We start from the raw sequence: 18,668 nt of genomic DNA on the forward strand, positions 1-18,668 counted from the left end.
TACTTCGTGTGAGAATAATCTCCTCTCCTACCCACAGTGTCTATTTGTGTGTTGTCATTTTCTATTTGCATGGCTAGTCTTCAGTCTCCCCTGTAGAGCTCACCAGATAATACAGGGTCAAGCCCACCAGTTGCAGATAGATGGCCTCAGGACAATTGCTAGTGACAGTGCTTGCTTCTTTAGCCTTGTTTCTAGTCTCAGCTCATTATCTTTTCTGAACAGGCAGGCTGGTTAAGCCTGAAAAGCATGTTTATATTTTCATCCAGCATTCTCAGGTGTTCAGAACTGGGAAGGGTTTCTTTTCACATCTTTTATAGTGTTGAAAAGGGAAGGCCCCTGGCATTAATTTTATAATCGGACCAAAATAGAATACTCCAAAAAGTAATGAGAAACAGATTTGGGAAGACACTATTTCCCTTAGGTAATATTGTCAACTCTTTAAACAAAGTATTTTATAAATATGATAGAGGCAGCCATAACTGTCATTTTCATAAAATGAGATTTCAACAAGCCTGCCTCTGCATAATTTGCCTTTTCTTTATGTCAAAACAGAGTTCTTTCTTACTTTCAAACTTGAATCAAATTCTTTTTTTAAAACCACAGCTCAGGATATGGCTTTTGGCCCTGCCTGGCAAAACTATCATTTAAGAGAATCTCAATCTCCTTGGCTGCCTTTTCCAGTTTTGAGATCTATGTGCTTTACTTTTTCCAGAAGGAGAAGCATCTATGAAACACACTTATGAGCAAAGTACAAAAAAATCATCTTGACTTCTGGAGCAAAGTGAGAATCAAAAGCACAATGGGTAACCATTCAATGGGTGCTTCTGATAACAGTCACATTAGCCCATTAATATAAAACACCCCCAGAGAGTGAACATCCAGTGGAAGAACCATGACCATTACTTGGCTTTCCTCCTGGCTGCTTGATTAGAGGCAAGTTATTTGTCTCATACCATATTTTGCAATTTTAAATTACGAAAGCATAATACTGCATAAGAAGCAGAAAAATGTATCTGTTCATAGTATTTTACAACAAGAGTAGCACGTTAGTGACTAAAGTGAACTTTTACTTATTTTTTTTTTTTAAGCATTCTTTGAAAAGTTGCAAGCTTCTCTTTCTACACAGATGACTCTCTCTTTCCTATAGATCAGTAGGTCATGTTATTTTGGAATGTTTTCTAAAAATAGAAGGACTCATAGTTCTCCACATTAAAAACTCTTCTAGTTTGAAGTAAATGTGTCCTTCTAAAAGGGATGTTGTAGTAAGGTTGGGATTTTCAAACCCTATTTCAACTCTGCTATTCAAGATAGCAGAGATAGCCGACAGCCATCTACTGAGGAAGGTGCCTGGGAGCTTCACCTTCAGGAGCTTTGGAGTTGTTTATGTAACCTCTTTCCAAAATAGAAGATGTTCATTTTTAAGTCTTTAAAAGGCATTCATTAGCTCCATGATTATTTTTGCATAGGTGTTGCCATGAAAGGAATAAGGAATAAGGCAATCTTTGTGACATTTGAAGAATTGGGAGAAAGTTACCTGAACATATTTTCTTATAGAAGCAACTTTATTGGATATACTTCCAATGATTTGCCTACCTGCTTCAGTAAAGTTCCGCTCTCCCTCCCCCCCTTTCTTTCTATAAATGCACGATTAAATGGAAGAACACTTCTATTTAGTTATCCATTCCATGAAGAAATCAAGCTCTTAAAACTCATCTTTTCTGCCAGTCACTTGGTAATTTAAACTAATGTTATGCAAATTAATGAAGAAAATAGAAGCAACAGAGTGAGACTCTGAAAGAAAGAAAGAAAGAAAGAAAGAAAGAAAGAAAGAAAGAAAGAAAGAAAGAAGGAAGAAAGAAAGAAAGAAAATAAAGGAAAGAAAGAAAGAAAATAGAACCCGTTGGTCATGCTACTGTTGAGAATTCCAGCCTATTACATAAAGGCATCACCAGTGTGCGTCTGCCCAAGGATTTCTTCTGTAAGACAGTTTTACTACCCTGACATTTTTAGTGTGTCTGAGTGTCATCCTCAATCCTCAGCATGATCTACAGATGCTTGTTAAAGAGCAGGTTCCTGAAGCCTACCAGCACTCAAAAAATATGATTTAATAAGTCCGGACTGATGATCTTTATTTTGATGATTTTCAAGCTCTTTTCAGAGTGACCAGCATGATTAATGCCCCAGTCTTATGAGCCAGAGTTTGAGTCCTGATTTTGCCACTTGCAAGCTGTGAGATTTTGAGAAAGACACTTAATCTCCCCATACCTTGATTTTCTCACATGCAAAGCTGACAATACAATAATACTTAACCTCAAAGGGTTTCTAAGGGAAACAAATAATGTAATTCATATAAAATACTTATAACAGTGCCTGGATCACAGTAAACATCCAATACTGCAAGTATTATGTTCCTCTCTTGACAATTGAAATGTTAGGGTCACTGCAAAGAACTCATTGGTCTCTCTTTTGATAATTTCTTTGTTTTGCTTTAGTTTTCCATTTAAAGCATAGTGCAAAGACTCATATGACATAGAGTCAGCCTTCAAATGGCCAGTTATATTAGAAGTCTTATAGGAAGAAACAAAGTGAAAGAAAACAAAGAAACACAAAAAACTGAGTGTTTTGGAATAAGGGCTTAACTGTAGCTATCATTCTATGGACTTTTTTCTTTCTTTCCTTCTTTTAAGAAATGGGGTCTCCACTATGTAGCTTAGGCTGGAGTGCGGCAGCTATTCATAGGTAAAATCATAGTTCACCTGGGTCTCGAACTCTTGCCCTCAAGTCCATCTGTCTCAACTTCTCAAGTAGCTGAGACTATAGGCATGGGCCACTCTGCCAACTATGGAGTCTTTTTGTTGTTGTTGTTGTTGTTGTTGTTGTTTTTTAAATGGATATTACCTTTGTTTAGCTGTACCACTCTTTTAAACCTGGTCAGATCTTATTTGTGTGAGATAGCTTATACTGAAATATTCTAAGTTACACTCAATAAATATCTTCAAACGTGTTTCATAAACATTTGTTTTGCCATGGCCACTAACCCATTCATCTTACTCTTTTGTATGTCACTGTATCCAACCCGTATATTTTTTCGATTTCCCAAAGGCAATGAAATTGTAAGTTATCCATATGGGTAGTATTTTTAAACAGCATTAAATATATCAGGGCCTTCAGGATATCATTTTTATTTGCTTTCAAAGTACACACAACCTATGGAATAGTAGTGCCTAGGGGATGCTATCAGAGCTAACTATTGGCAGCTAAATGAATCAATAGAATGATTATTTTAACACAGATTAAAGTATAGAGATTTCTTGCATCAAAACATTTAGTAGCTTTTCCAAATATGAGAACTGATAAAATCCTTTCATTTTTGCTAAAGTCCAAAGACATTATGTTTACCAGGACAAAGGTGGACAGAGCATATCTTTTGCAATCTGGATAGGCTGAGGATTCCTCTAATAATCAAGTTCTAGCTTTTTTTTGCTTAATAGTTAGTTCTTCCTTCAACCAGTCTCTTTCTCACATTTTGTACAAAATAGCAAGAGAAACACTAGGCCACACCTTCACCACTTTGCTTAAAAATCTTCCCAGCTAAATATCTAAGATTGTTCCCTCCCCCATTTGTGTGACATGATTCAGCTAAGCTCTCTGCCACTATGTACTATGTACCATGTACATTATTTCCTCCTGTTTCCAATAGTGACTTTCCTCATTTCTATCTGAGTCCCAGCCAACAGTACTTTCTTTGTACCAGCAGTCTGTTGGTGACAATTTATAAATTTCCCTACAATGGTACTGGCTTTCTCCACTGTGCTCCCGACTTCCTTCTGAATTCTCACTAGCAGAATTACCAACTATATTTTTATGAAAGTATGTTCAAGGAAATCTTGGTTTTTTAAACACTGGCTCCACAAAATACTTCTAGCTTATATCACTGCCCAATCTCAAAAATGCTTTCACATTTTTAGGGATTTGTACAGTAGTGCCCACTTCTCAGTCTCAAAATCACTGCAGCTTCTTTTCTCTCTCTCTTTTTCTTTCTTTCTTCCTTCCTTCCTTCCTTCCTTCCTTCCTTCCTTCCTTCCTTCATTTCTTTCTTTTCTTACTATGTCACCCTCAGTAGAGTGCTGTGGTGTCATAGCTCAGAGCAATCTCAAACTCTTGGGCTTAAGCAATTCACTTGTCTCAGCCTCCCAAGTAGCTGGGACTATAGGTGCCTGGCTGTAGTTGTCATTGTTTAGCAGGCCCCGGCCGGACTCAAACCTGCTACCCTCCGTGTATGGAGCCCACGCCCTGTTCACTGAGCTATAGGTCCTGGGCCATCTCTATAGTTTCTTAATGCTGCTGTAACAACTTACCCCAACCTTCATGCTTAAAACAACACACATTTATTATTTTATACTTGTAAAAGTCAGAAGTTTAAAGTGAGTCTCACTAGAGGCCTTCCAAAATTAAAGTGATGGCAGCAGGGTCATCTTTTTTTCTGGGGACTCTCTGGGGGAATAATTTTCAAGCCAGGGCTAGTTTCTAGGGACTGCACACATTCTGTGGATAAACCCCTTTTCTTTTTCAAAGCCAACAATTTCTGGTCAAACTTTTCTTACATCAGATCACCCTGACATGGATTCCAACACGTCACACTGACTCTCTTGCCTCTATCTTTCTTTTATAAGGGCAGGATCATACGGGGTTCACCAGATAATCTGGAATAATCTTTCCATGTCAAAAACTTATCTGGTTAGCAACTTCACCCCATCCGCATCCTTACTTCCTTCTGGCCATGCCATGAAGGATACACACAGGTTCTGTGGATTGCCCTCTGGATGTCTTTAGATGGCTGTTATTCATTCTGCCTACCACTCTATGGCACTTCTGTCACCAGCAGAATCTCTTCCAGTCCAGACTGCTTTATAAATGCCTATACCAAGACCAGACATGTGTAATTTCAACCTCATATGATCTTTTCCTAACTAAAACTCCATGTTTCTAAAGAGACACCTTGCAATATTACAATGGTTTCTATTATGACAAGTTACTAATGTACACTATATCTAACCAAGTGTTTTAAAACAAATAGAAAACAATAATATTAAGAAGAAGAGAAGAAAATCAAGCGATGAAGAGGTAGAAGTTTATCTTATTTTTCTTATGTTTGACAGGTTTTTGGTAAATAGTACAAGTAGTGGCTTATTTGCTAAAAATAACATTCTACCTCTGATTTTAAACACCCACACACAAATTGCTTCTCTCATTTTTACACTCTGGCTGTTTCTTTCTCTATTTCCCTCCCTCTCTCTGTCTCTTAATTCCTTTTGGCTTATGAATGTTTCATGGTCCATGAAGTCAGAAGAGATGAACCCATTAGTCCTTTTACTTTATTTGAACTGACATGGCAATAGTAACCCAGAAAAATAAAGATGCTGGTTCTAAAATTTTTGGATTTAGAAAGATTCAGAAAACCTGTTTTGAGATTCAGCATAATTGATGAGTTCATTTTAGGTCACTACTTTCCAGATTTTAATAAACCCGGGAATCACCTGATGATTTTTTTAAATGAATGTTCTGATTTAGTTGGTTTGGGGTAGGCCTGATTTTCCTTATTTCTAATAAGAATGGAAGCATCCAGATACTAGGAATATGCAAACCATACTCTGAATAGCAAGGATTTAGATCCTATCTCTGGTTGCTGTTGCCACTTCATTTTCAAATATGAAATTAATTTACAATTGAATGCTTCTGTACTGCCGTCCATTGTGAATACAAGAAAAACAAAGGATCTTGTGAGAAACACAAATATCTTGAGCTTTTTGCCAGAGTCAGCCAACAAGGCTAGGGAGGATTTCTTTCCCCTAAATAAGCGTCCTTCTTAACATTTTTGTGACATAGTCATGACAACTATCTTATTTTTTTTTCTTTTTTTGAGGCAGAGCCTTTTTATGTTGCCCTGAGTAGAATCTTGTGGCGCCACAGCTCACAGCAACCTCAAACTCTTGGGCTTAAGAGATTCTCTTGCCTCCACCTCCCAAGTAGCTGGGAGCACAGGTGCCCGCCACAATGCCTGGCCATTTTTTTGTTGCAGTTGTCGTTGTTGTTTAGTAGGCCTGGACCAGATCTGAACCCACCATCCCTGGTGTATGTGGCCAGAGCCCTAACCACTGACCTATAGCCAACTATCTTATTCTTAATAAAGTGAAGGCAAAGTAAGTTTTAACTTACAAGTTAACTATAAATGAAAGAATAGACCTAGAAGATGATTAAAAGCAAGCTATTCATTTATTTTCTCAGTCATTTAACTGAATCCCTTTTATGAACCATGTTCATTGTTGACAATTAGGCTGCAAAGATAATACTTCCCTAACATCAAGGAACATTCAGTACTTTGTTTAGGGCACATCAAACATCCATTTTAGATAATCTCTCTTGCAAACATCTTTTGAAGGTTCCAGACACTCTTATACTTAGAGTGGTTGCTGCTTCTACCTAACTCTGTTGCGTGATACAAAGGACAGGAGACGAGGAAGAGGATAGCACACTCTCTAGATGAGAATTTACCCTTGATAAAACTCAATGGTACCTGGAGGAAATTACTGGATTTCAATGTAGTCCATATCCAGGTATTTTGTGTGCTATAAACTCTGAGGATGGTAAAGGCAGAAAGAAATGGGTTAAACAAGTCGAATATTGGCAGGAATATTGGGAATAGTAATGTCACTGGGAAGACAACAACAACAAAAAGGTGTTTACACAAGCCTACAACTCATGACAACTGGAGGACAGGCACACTAGGGCATTTGGACCCAACCTCTCTTTCCATCGTATCTTCCTATCCTTTTCTTTTCTGCCACCTGCTACCACTCCTTTTTTCTTGAGTACAGTGCCATGTCTTTTTACATCTATATGTTTGCTCACAGGTTGTCCTCTGTCACAAAATGAAACAAAACAAACTTTCCTGTATTTCATCTTTTTTCCAAATATGACCAATCTTCCAAGATCAAACTGAAACGCTACTCCTTTATGAAGTGTTTTCCCTGTTCGAAGGTACTTCTTTTCTGTCTGGATAGTCGTAGCACTTAATGTATTTTTAAAAATAGTCTGACTCTCCCCTCTTTTTATTTAAGAGTTACTAAATCTTACTAGAACTAAGAGTTACTAGATCTTAAGTTTTAAGTATGCTGAATACAAATGACACCAATCTAAGATGGAACGTGGATTAGAAGTAGAGGAAGAGGAGCTTCGGAGGCTGCAGAAACAAACACGAACTTCAACCTGACAGCTCTGAACTATTGCCTTATGCTGAGGCACAAGTTTCTGTGGCTACCTGCATTAATGTTACCGACTTATTTCACTGTATTTTCTTCTGATTCTGATTAAAGTTTGCTATGAGGCAAACACAATAGACAAGGCTGAAGGAAAGTTGTAAATGGGATGAGTTTAAATGGAACCAGATTAGATGGTGGGTTTGGTGAGTGTTTCTGGGGGTATAAAACTACCAACGCTTTGTCTCAAAGTTCCTGGGTTTGAAGAGAGACCATACAAACATCACGACAAATTGTGACTTGACAGCGGAAAGCACCATGGGATTTTTTTTTTTTTAAGTCCGAGGGCAATTGCAAACATTAAAACCGGAACACACACATATATAACAAATAGAACTAAATGTGCTGAAGCAAACAGAAGCCGAATCTTCCACAAAACATGTAACATCTCTGCAGCCAAAGAATTGCATCGGCAAGAAGACTGGCTTCAAACATGAAAACTAGCCCAAGAAAACCAGCGGTGCCGATGTCAACTTCCCTGCGGAAATGTTGGCGTTCTAACTGTGGAAAAATACAGTTTTTCCAGACCAGTGCATAGTGGAGATGTGTTTTTGGGTTTTTTGTTTTTAAGTGAGCCGAATTTTCCTGGAGTCCCCTCCCTCTTTTCCTTTCTTTTTCTTTGTCCCCTTGCCTTCCATCTCTGTTTCCCAGAGTAATTTCTAGGATAGCGATTGGGCGGCTGCGGAGACCAGGACCCGGTTCCCCTGCCCTAGTCTGACCGTGGTGGGTGGGACTCAGCACAGAGTCAGTTTCCCACAAGCAGGCTCCAAAGCAGAGTTTTCCCTACACTTTCTGGGCGCTAGAGCGGCCCTCGGCCCGGAGAGCCGCCCCAGGAGGACACCTGCGGGGGAGGGAGCCCTGCGAGCCGCAGGGGGATCCGGGCCCTGACGTGACCTCACCATGGTGCGTTGTGGCCGCTACTTTCTTTTTCTGTCTTTCAGGGCAGACAAGGGGAAGAGGCTGGGAGAGGTCTGACAAGTCGAAAGCTATAGGGAGGAGAACTGCAAGGGATCCTTGGGGATGATCAAAGAAACACGCTGGGAGAGACAAAGGCGAGAGCTGATTGTTTCGGAGCCACGCGGGCAATCGGTTTCCGAGACCCGCTGCGTCCCGCCCTGCCTGTTGAGCAGGGGGACCCAAGTGAGCCCAAGTGTCAGCGCCGCGGCCGCGCGTGCCGTGGGTGCTCTTGCGCGGGGACCGACAGGTGCCACTGCAGGGTCGCCTTTCCCCACCGCCGCCCGCCCCTGACGCGAGCTCTCTTTCTGTGTTCGCAGTGCGGATTCGCTAGGCGCGCCCCAGAGCTGCCGGAGACCCAGAAACGCTGCCCCGAGGTGTGGGAAGCCGCCAAGTAAGTGGGTGCTGTGGGGGTTCTCCCGGGGGCCTGGGCTCGTCCTCCTTCCCCTCCGGGGAAGCCTTCGGTGCGCTCCCGGCCGCCCAGCCCCGGGAAGCCGCCGCGGGCTTCCCACGCTGGGAGGAGCGATAAAGAGAGAAGGAGCCCTCTCCCGGGGTCGGCTCCGGGCCCAGGGAAGGAGCGCAGACCCGGGTGGGCGCCGGGCCGCGCCAAGCCGGCAGCACAGCTCGCGGGCCGGGCCGTGAGAACGCGCGGGGCGCGCCAGGGCTTCCCAGCCGCTGGCCCCGCGCAGCGCGGCGGCCTCCAGCGTCCCGGCGGGCGAGCGGGGCCACCCAAGGGATGCCGGCACCTTAGGGCAGCCGGGCCGGAGGCCGCGGCCGGGCTTTGCAGCAACTTCCTCAGGCGGCTGCTGCGCGGGTGAACCACACATCTTCCCGCAGAGCGAACGCTGCGGTTGCTGGATTGCCTGCAGAAAGCAAACTTGCACGGACTGATCAGGGACTCCGCGGAGTGTGGGGTGTGTGTGCGTGTGTCTGTGTCTGTGTGTGTGTGTGTGTGTGTGTGTGTGTGTAATGCCTAGCAGGGTTATGTCTGTTTTTTTATGACTGCGGCTCTTTGAGAAACAGTGACCAAGGAGGGGGTCCCCAGGGTCTCTGTGCCTCTGTGGGCAGCTGCCTTAGAGTGACATTGGTGTGAGGGGCTGCATTACAGTGTGGTCATGTGATTTCAGGTGATGGATTTCATAAGTCTCTATTTTACTCCCTGGTTTTCATATGGCTATTCCTGCATTTCGTACTCTATAAACAGTTTACATATTCTGATGTAAACCAGAGGTTGTGTCTCCCCATGACTGGTGAGCCACCTTGATTTCCAATATATTGAAACCCCGCTGGTTTTCAACAGGGTAGTTTTTTCTTTTTTTAATTTCAACTTCATTTGTATCAGAAGTGAGGTTTTAGAATTACTCCTCCTGTCGTTAAATGTCTACCCACTTACTAGACGTGGTCTTGGTGGAACATGTTAACTTCCCTGTCGCATGTGCAGGGCCATCAAAGCCCTCGATGATAGATACAGCTTTTATATCTTTGTTCACAGTGTGGAGGTAATCTCTTGCTTTTCCTAAAAGGGCTGTATTTTTTCTTCAGTAGTGATCGTTCCAGGTACTGTATTATGAATGGTAAGAATCCACTTGTTATGATAGCAAGAATGTGAGCCCAGTAAGTCTGTCAAGAAATCATAGCAAAACTTAATTTGCCTGAAAGCCATCTCCGCTTTATTTCTTCAGTGGAGGCTGCACGTGTGCTTTTTTAGCGAGATAGCAGAGTCCTCAGATATCCAAAGGGATTTGTGACCTAATAGAAAAATAAAACCTACGGAGATGAAACACGTAAGCCACTTTTTCTTAAACAGCAAGTCTTTACATAAAGCCTATATCAACGTCAAGCCTGAAGATGCAGACCAATAGGATAAGAACCTACAGTAATTGAATAGTGTTGCAACAATTAAATATTTTATATAAAATAGACCATTTGTATGTTTTTAAATGCATCAGTCAAGAAGCAGCTCTGTGAGGTTTATTTAGTAGAAAATTATCAGGAATAAATGAGTATCTGCTATTTCTTCTTGTTCTGTAAGATCTTTTTCTAGCATAAGAAAGAAAATAAAAATTATATTTTTGTGTTTCAAATCAAACACAATGCGAAAAGCTTATATCCAGTGTAGTATTTCATAGTGTATTAAATATAAATAGCCCCTTAAAGGTGTTTATAGGTGTTCAGATATAAAATAACATGTTTAAGGTAGTTTTATGCCATTCAAAGAATGAAGAAGAAAATAAAAAGTTATTTTATTTGCATCTGGCATACAAATAAAATTTCATGGTTGTTGACACCATAAAACATAAAAGAAGTATAGAAAACTTCATGACACAATGCTTATAACTTGTAATTATAGTTTATTAAATAATCATGTTTTAAGACATTGTGAAAGACTGTTTCAGTTAATATTATTTATCACTGCAAAAGTGACAGCACTAAATTTTTTTTTTTGGTAGTTTACATCTATTTAATACTTTCAGTTTCCATATAAAGATTTGGTATTCTCTGAATAGCATATCAACAATTACGTATAATATAAAACATATATACATACAAATGTGAGTGTTTGATTTATATGTTTATATGAGTGCATACATAGATATAAGTCATTGTTATATTCTAAAAGCTGGTAACTAATATGCCACTTGAAAATGGTTCCTAAATTTGCCATTTACCCCTGAATGGCCATTCGACAGCACTAAATTTAAATCAGATTTATTATGAATTCATCAGTAAAATATTTTTGTAATTAAATTTTAAGAATTTTGTCATAGTTTTCAAACAAAATTTTTTAAAAAATTAAATTTTTAGCTAACATTACTTTTATTGACACATTAAGATATTATATAAATCTAAATGTTCCAAAAACCATACCAGGGAAATTAAATCTTATATTTACATTTGATAATAATTAGTGAGCATGGGGTGAAGACAAGAATTTTTTTACAGGTTAGTTTAAAATAGCAGCATATGTACCTCAAAAAATCCTACCTTTTTACAGATAAAAACCTAATATTAAGTTAGCTATAATGGATTCTGCATAAGTAAGGGGAACTGGAAAGCTAAACCAGTATTTTGACAAAACAAGTCAAAGAGTATGTTATTGGTGAGGAAAAAATTGGAGAAAGTGGTTCTTCAGAATAACTTTGTATATGTCATATTCACTAAAAAGTCACCTGGCTTTTCTTTCATCACTGTTCAGTTTTTATGGCCCTGATATTTATACAGGTTAATGAGAAGTAATTATCCTGGCAACTCTTCTTTTCTTTCTTTTTTTTGCTGATTTTGGCAGGGGCCAGGTTTGAACCTGCCACCTCTGGTATATGGGGCCGGCACTCTACTCCTTGAGCCATAGGTGCCGCCCAACTCTTCTTCTCTTAAACACTTCTATGTATTACTTTTCTTCATATTTGTACAAAGAAATATTTTTCTTTCTAAAGTATTAATAATGGCAATGACTTTCACTTCTAGGCCATCTAGATTCGTTCTGTAACAGTTTGGGTATCTCCATTTAAACTTGATAAAAGACAAACTTGTGGCAATTTGTAGATCTTTTGTTAAACCAATTTAAGTGCCCATAAACTAGTTGATTTGACTTGGGGTTGGAGTAATTTACTGGCTACCTGACCATATCTGCTGCTTTTATTTTCTTTCAGAGCATTTTGAAATGTCTTCCCTGTTTTATATGTATTCTTCTCCCTGGTTGAGGACACGAAGCTTTATTTTCCGGTATTGGGGAGGGCGCATTTATAGAGTATGAGCAGATTTATGTGGGAAAAGTGAAGGGCTTTAGGGCTAAGTTCCCCCCTTGGAGAGAATGGCTACGTTAGAAAACTTGAGAGCGTTTGGGGTGTGGTCTCTCTTGTCACAAAAATGTGCCTCACTGCTGGTTGTTACTAACTTCTCTTACTTGGCGTGCTTTCTAGCCATTAATAATCTTTTATTAAAGCAAAACTTCCCTTTATAAAATTGAAGCCAACTCAAATTAATTAACTCACATACCGACTCCTTTGTCTCACCTTAGTAAGAATTAAGGAAGTCAACCCAAGACAATGGCTTTGGGAGTGAACACCCTGGAAAAAGGAAGTGGGGCAGATCCAAGGCTTGATCCTGAAATTTTTTTCTAGGTTCAATCTATCCATATATCTCCTTTTGCTATGCCACATTGCATTGAGTAAAATATCTGTTTAAATATCTGGGTACCCTACCAAACTCAAATCCCCCTCCGGGAACTACTGCTGAATTCACAGTACTTGACACATGCAAAGCAGTAGATATCCAATGAGCTGAAAATTGTTGTTTTGTTATTATCGGATTAAGGCTTTCTTTTGCCCTGATGCAATAGGTTATTTGTTTTATGATGACCCCTCCTTGTAGTTACATTTTGGGTTATGCTTAGTCCCTTCTTGCTCTTTTCTCATGTGGTTTCAGAATTGCTTGTAAACTGTGGTTTCTTTCACCAGCTCTTTTCCAATCCTCAAATTTCTTGCCACCAGGCCCATGGGAACCTGCTTTTCCAATTTTAGCTTCACTTTTAATGCCTACTTTACCTTTCTTGCTGTGGACTTACCTGAACAAAGTCATATAACTGTATCTTGTGCTCAACTACAATTAGATTCTTTCCAACTTCAACTTAAGGGATGGCTAACTGTGAAGTTATTTGATTCTTTCACAAGTAATTCCATATCAAATTCTCCATCATACGTATTCTGAATTTTTCCAGAATTTCTCATTCGCACAGATTATTCCCCCTCTTTATCTTTAAAAGATGACCGTATTTTCTAATTTGCAGAGAATAGTAAAGTCAATTTTGGCAAATTATGTGTCAATACTCAATCTTGAATTTAGTAGGCGTTTCCTTATATGACCATTTGTGAGTATAAGAACTCTTCTCTTATATTGAACTATTACGTACTATTAGTCCCTATAATAGTCATAGCCTTATCATAACCTCTTAGAATACTTTTACAGAATGTTTTTACCCATAACAACTCTTGCAGTCTCAAGGATAATACTCAGTTTCTTCAACCTATGCTTGTTTGGCATTGGGTAAGAGTCTCATTGTCATCAGAGATTTTCTTCTTTGAATGCACTCCTGTTGTTCTTCAACTGGGATCCCCACAGCTGAACAAAGAGGATTGTCCTAGTAGTATTGGTTATATTGGGTTATCTCCTCTGAATACAATATGGTAAATCAACTAAAGGTACACCACACTGTTTAGTTATGTGTTTCCTTTGCCTATTCTTCTGCAAATATACTTCTCCATAATTTTATGTTTGGCTACTTGATTTCAAAGTTTTAAATATACTTATTGCAATTACATTTAATCTTCACCTTTATTTAGCTTATATTCTAGGAGGTCAAGATCTTCTTGGATTTTGGATCCACAATACAGATTAGCCATTTTTTCCAATTTAGGGGAATTTATTAGGATATAATTAATGTCTTCATCCAAGTGACTTTCTAAAATGCCTAACTGGAACTATATTTGGCTTGAGCCCAGACACATTCCATTAAGTTATGTTAGTCCATAAATTAGTCCTTTTTATAAGGCTGTTCAACCAATTATCCGTGTAGACTCAAATAACTTTCTTTCTTTGGAGTTTACATTCCTTGTGTGGCCCAAGTGTTCTGTGGACAGACTTGGTCACAACCTCGCTGACTTGCATTTCTACTTTTTGTGGAGGAGATATCTAGGAACCCTATTAAAAACAAAAGGAAATAACTCAGAAGATTACTTTATAATGATGTGTTCCTGTGACTGCTAATTGGCTTATATACATAACATTTTGAGCGATCACATCCCAAATTTATAAGCCTCTCTTTGGAATAGTGCCTCGAATGAATGTCAAGCCCTCTAGGCTAGAGTTGGTGGATTCCTTATTCTGTGTCAACCCTTATCATAATATTTTTAAAGATGATTTTAACAATTTATTCATTTTATTCTCAAATATTGCAAGTATTGTATAGTATAATTTCTTCAACTTAATGGATTAAAACTCATTTTGAATAATTAATATCATCTTATGTCTTGGGCCCTAAGTTTAGCATTTTCATTTTTGCCTGACTTAAATAAGTATGGATATTATTTTCTTGAGCAGCAGAGATGAAGCCAACCAAAAATAGAGGAGTTCACCTGTCTGATCGTGGACTGTCATTTGAATTTCTTCATTTGCCAGCAGCCAGTGTCTTCCTGCTATATCTAATAAAAATGCTATGATTACCACTTTAGCTGGCAATCACAGCAAGATTTAAAAGGGAATTTTTTATTTTATAATTTTTGAAAGCTTTGGCTTATTATATGTTTTGTATCTTATATGAGTCTTCTTACAGGTTCAACCACTATTTTGTCCTTCTCTCAATAAAGTTTATTACTGATAACCTTGCCACTGAGGGAGATACAAGCAATGTTTATGACACATCCTTGACACAAAGGCGTTTAAAGTCTGAGTGTTGAGATAACAACACCGAGAAATAGTGTCAGGATTATACGTGGCAGCACTTAACAATGAGCTTAGTATTTGTGGAACAGTTTTAATAAGTTTTCAAGAACTTGGAGAAAGGGAGAGAGTTCTGTAGGATGGAAATAATTGAATAAGATTTTCCAGAGGAGTTCGAGGACTTCGATGATATTTTAAAATGAGATCAGGATGTTGCTCTTCACAGGACCTGCAGGATTTAAACACAGAGAACAGTGGCAAGAGGAGTCTAGACAGAGGAAAGGATAGGAGTTACTGTAGGAAGCAGGTGTGTGTGGGTGTGTGTGTACCCAAGGAATGGCAGAAAGGGCAACATCCTGCCTTCCCAAGCCTCTACTTGGAAGTACTCAGAAGTTTGTCCCAAACGCCACCATTCCTCCCTACATTTCTAGCTTCCCCTTTCCTCTTGTTTACTCTTTGTAAGGCTCACACCTGCTCATCCTTTAGATCCCACACTAAGCGCTGGTTCTCAGAAACTGTCCCTGATATCCCAGGCTTACGTTGCATGTGTGGTTATGTTTTCCTCCATCCCCCTGGCTTCCCCATCATGTTATTATGCTATATTATAATTACTGGCTGAGTCGTCTGCTTTCCCCATTAGACGGATACTCTGTGGGACGAGGTACCCATTCTATGCTCAGCCACCTAATGGAAGTACATGCTGGCTCATAAGCACTCTGTAAAGATGTGTGCTATGATATGAGCCTGCTTGGAGCAGTGAGGACATATTGGGGAACTTTAAAAAAAAATTTAGGATAAAGAGGGATAGATGACTACAAGCCCAGGGTTGTCAGACTGAATCTTTGCTTTATTAGGTGATGTGGAACCATGTTATGTTTTTTGAGTTTTGGGGGAGGGGTATATGGCACATGCATTGCTTTTAATTAAACCTTCATAAATCAAACTATTCAAAGTTTAATATGCCCTTCTACACTTCATGAGGAAATTTTTTGGCATACTTACCTTGTGTTTATTCAGGCTGTTATAAAAAATAACCATAGACTTTGTGGCTTATAAACAACAGAATTGTATTTGTAGCAGTATTGGAGACTGGGAAGTCCAGAGTCAAGGTGCTGGCAGATTCATTCAGTGAAGGTTCGCTTCCTCATGCGAGAACATAAGGCCCTTCTCTGTGTCCTCATGTGCCGGAAGGGGCAAGGGATTTCTCTGGGGTTTATTTTATAAAGGCATTAACATCATTCATGAGACTTCCACCTTCAGGAACTAGTGCTCTCTCAGTCTCACCTCCAGATGTCATCACATCTGGGATTAGATTTCAAAATGAGAATTTGGGGGGCGACACAAACATCCAGTCTAGGCATGGAGTTAGGTATGCCTGTCTCTGAGGTTGAGAAAACCTTTAATTTTTAATTCTGTGTGTTTTTATTCAAGAAGTTTATTTTACTTGTTTAATTGTATATCCAATCATGTGTTGCTTAACAATGGGGATATGTTCTGAGAAATCCATCCCTATGCAATTTTTCATTGCGCAAATATCAGAGTGCCCTTACAAACCGAGATGGTCCGGCCCACTGCACACCTGGGCTCTGTGGCCCAGCCTACGGCTCCAAGGCTACACAGGGTACAGCGTGTGACTGTGCCGAACGCTACAAGCAATTTCAGCACAATGATAAGGATTTTTGTATCTACACACAGAAAAAGTACAGTAAAGGTATAGTAGAAAAGATTTAAAAGGTGACAGCGAGGAGCACCTTCCATCAGTAGGGCTTGCGAGACTGGAAGCAGCTCTGGGTGAGTCAGGGAGTGAGAGGCGAGTGAATGTGAAGTCCCAGGGCGCTATTGTGCCCGACTGCAGACTTTATAAACACTGGACACTTGAGTCACACCAAATTTACACAGAAACTTTTCTTTCCTCAATAATAAATTACCCTTCACATACTGTAATCTTTTTAGCTCATACACTTTTTAGTTTTTTAAACTTTTTGACTCTTGCAATACAATTTAGCTTAAAATACAAACGCCTTGTACAATTATGAAAAAATATTTTCTTTCTTTATATCCTTATTCTGTATGTTTTTCTCTATTTTACAATTTTTCTTTCTTTCACTTTTTTTTAATTTTTAAGACTTTTTTGTTGCAAGCAAAGAGAAACGCACAAACACACACAGTAGCCTAGGCTTGCACAAGGTCAGGGTCATCCATATCACTGGCTTCCTTCTCCACATCCGGTCCCTCTGGAAGGTCTTTAGGGGCAGTAACAGGTAAGGAACTGTCACCTTCTGTGATCACAATGCCTTCTTCTGGATGCCTCCCAAAGGACCCACCTGAGGCTGTGTTACTTTTTCTAGTAAGTGGTACCCTCTAAAAAACAGACAAAAGGCATATTGTAGTAAATACATAAACTCACAAATTTATGCTTAGTTCTTTATTAGCATTATCAAGCACTGTACATACTTGTCTGTGCTATCCTTTTATGCAACTGGCAGTTTAACCGGGGGTTTGTTTACACCAGGGTCACCACAAATGCATGAGGGATGCATTGCATGACAACATTCCAGTGGCTACTCGTCAACAGATGACAGGGATTTTTCATTTCCATTATAAGGGGACCACCATTGTATACGTCTGTAGTGACCCACTGTGCTCCTCATGACTGTGTATGCACTGGAATTGTAGAATTGTTAACCTTGTTGTTCTAAGCTTTTAATGATTTTGCATCTTCACATATCCTCTAAGCAGTTAAATGATACGTGGTTAATATTATATTGTTAAGTTACTAAAACATAGGAGCAGGAATTTCAGTATCTTATGAGGGTGATATAAGCCTTTAAATTGTGCATTCATGAGTGTAAAGTTTCATCAAGCTTTTACTACATGTGTAGTATTTAGAGGGTTGTAAATGCTTGTAGCATGGAAGGAGATTTGGGTAAGCACAATAAAATTGCTAGTAGCTGGGATTTCAAGATTTCAAAGGTGATACTCTTACACTGAATTAACCGTATACGTTTGTAAGTGCGGTTAGCAAAGGGCAGTCTTTCCCAGTGAAAGAGTGACAACTCTGGGAAGTGTTTTTAATGCTTTAAACTAGTTTTGTAGTCACTTACTGTAAGTAACACTCCTCTTTGTCCATCTCTATCCCAAGTAGCAAATTAATATACCACTGCATCTATTTCTGATTCTTTTCTGTATGCCTGGTTCAGAGGAATTCTTCAACTCTTGTCGTGTCATCTTATGCTAAAAAAAAGTCAGCAGTCTTCTGTAGGAGAGCTGTGTTATTTCTTGATAAGAGTTTGCACTTTTGTTGGGGAGCAAATTATGTGAAGTGAAATCATTGGCCTTTTGCTTCTCTTTTTCCTCCTCCCTTTGCAACTATGAGAGTTTGTCTCAACTTAGACTGGTGACCACCTGTAGCTCACGTGCTGACTTGGCCAGGAGCAGGAAGGTGAAGTATTAGGGGTATCCCACTCCACTTTCCACAAAAGTTTCTCTCACACTTAGGTTCTGCCATAGAGCCTAAATCTCTGTTGGGTTGATATATAAATTTTGGCATCTTTAAGAGTCTAAAGAAAACCATCTGGCCCAAAAGAGCAGCAAAATTTTGTTCACCCATTAGTAAAAGGTACTTTCAATTTATGGCCTTCTGCTTTCAGTCAAGAGCATACACAGTACTTGGACATAGGTTTTTTTTGTTGTTGTTGTTGCCATTTTGCCGGGGCCAGGTTTGAACCCACCACCCTCGGTATATGGGGCTGGCACCCTACTCCTTGAGCCACAGGCACTGCCCCTGGACATAGGCTTTTAATGTTCAGAGGAAAAGGAAACTGACAGGCCTAGTATGTGGGGCATAGATAAGAAAAGTGGACCCAAATATGAGTTAGTGTGCAACAATTCAGTGCTTAAACAGAAAGAGGCCAAAGCAGAGGAGGTCCTGAGAGGAGCTGGCTTTAGGAGCTCTTTCTTTCT

At 39.6% G+C, this 18,668-nt stretch overlaps 1 protein-coding gene across 1 annotated transcript in view; it reads left to right on the forward strand.

The window, feature by feature from the left end:
* Window positions 1–7,964: 7,964 nt before the first annotated feature.
* Window positions 7,965–18,668, forward strand: part of GUCY1A1 (guanylate cyclase 1 soluble subunit alpha 1) — a 70,402-nt gene continuing 59,698 nt past the window's right edge. The window contains exons 1-2 of the mRNA XM_003803005.3: window positions 7,965–8,219; window positions 8,591–8,664. The gene's annotated coding sequence lies outside the window, so the exon portion shown is untranslated. The remainder of the gene's footprint in view (window positions 8,220–8,590; window positions 8,665–18,668) is intronic.

Source organism: Otolemur garnettii, unplaced genomic scaffold (genome assembly GCF_000181295.1).
Source record: "Otolemur garnettii isolate 467f Iridium unplaced genomic scaffold, OtoGar3 scaffold00274, whole genome shotgun sequence".
Taxonomy (NCBI): Eukaryota; Metazoa; Chordata; class Mammalia; order Primates; family Galagidae; genus Otolemur; species Otolemur garnettii.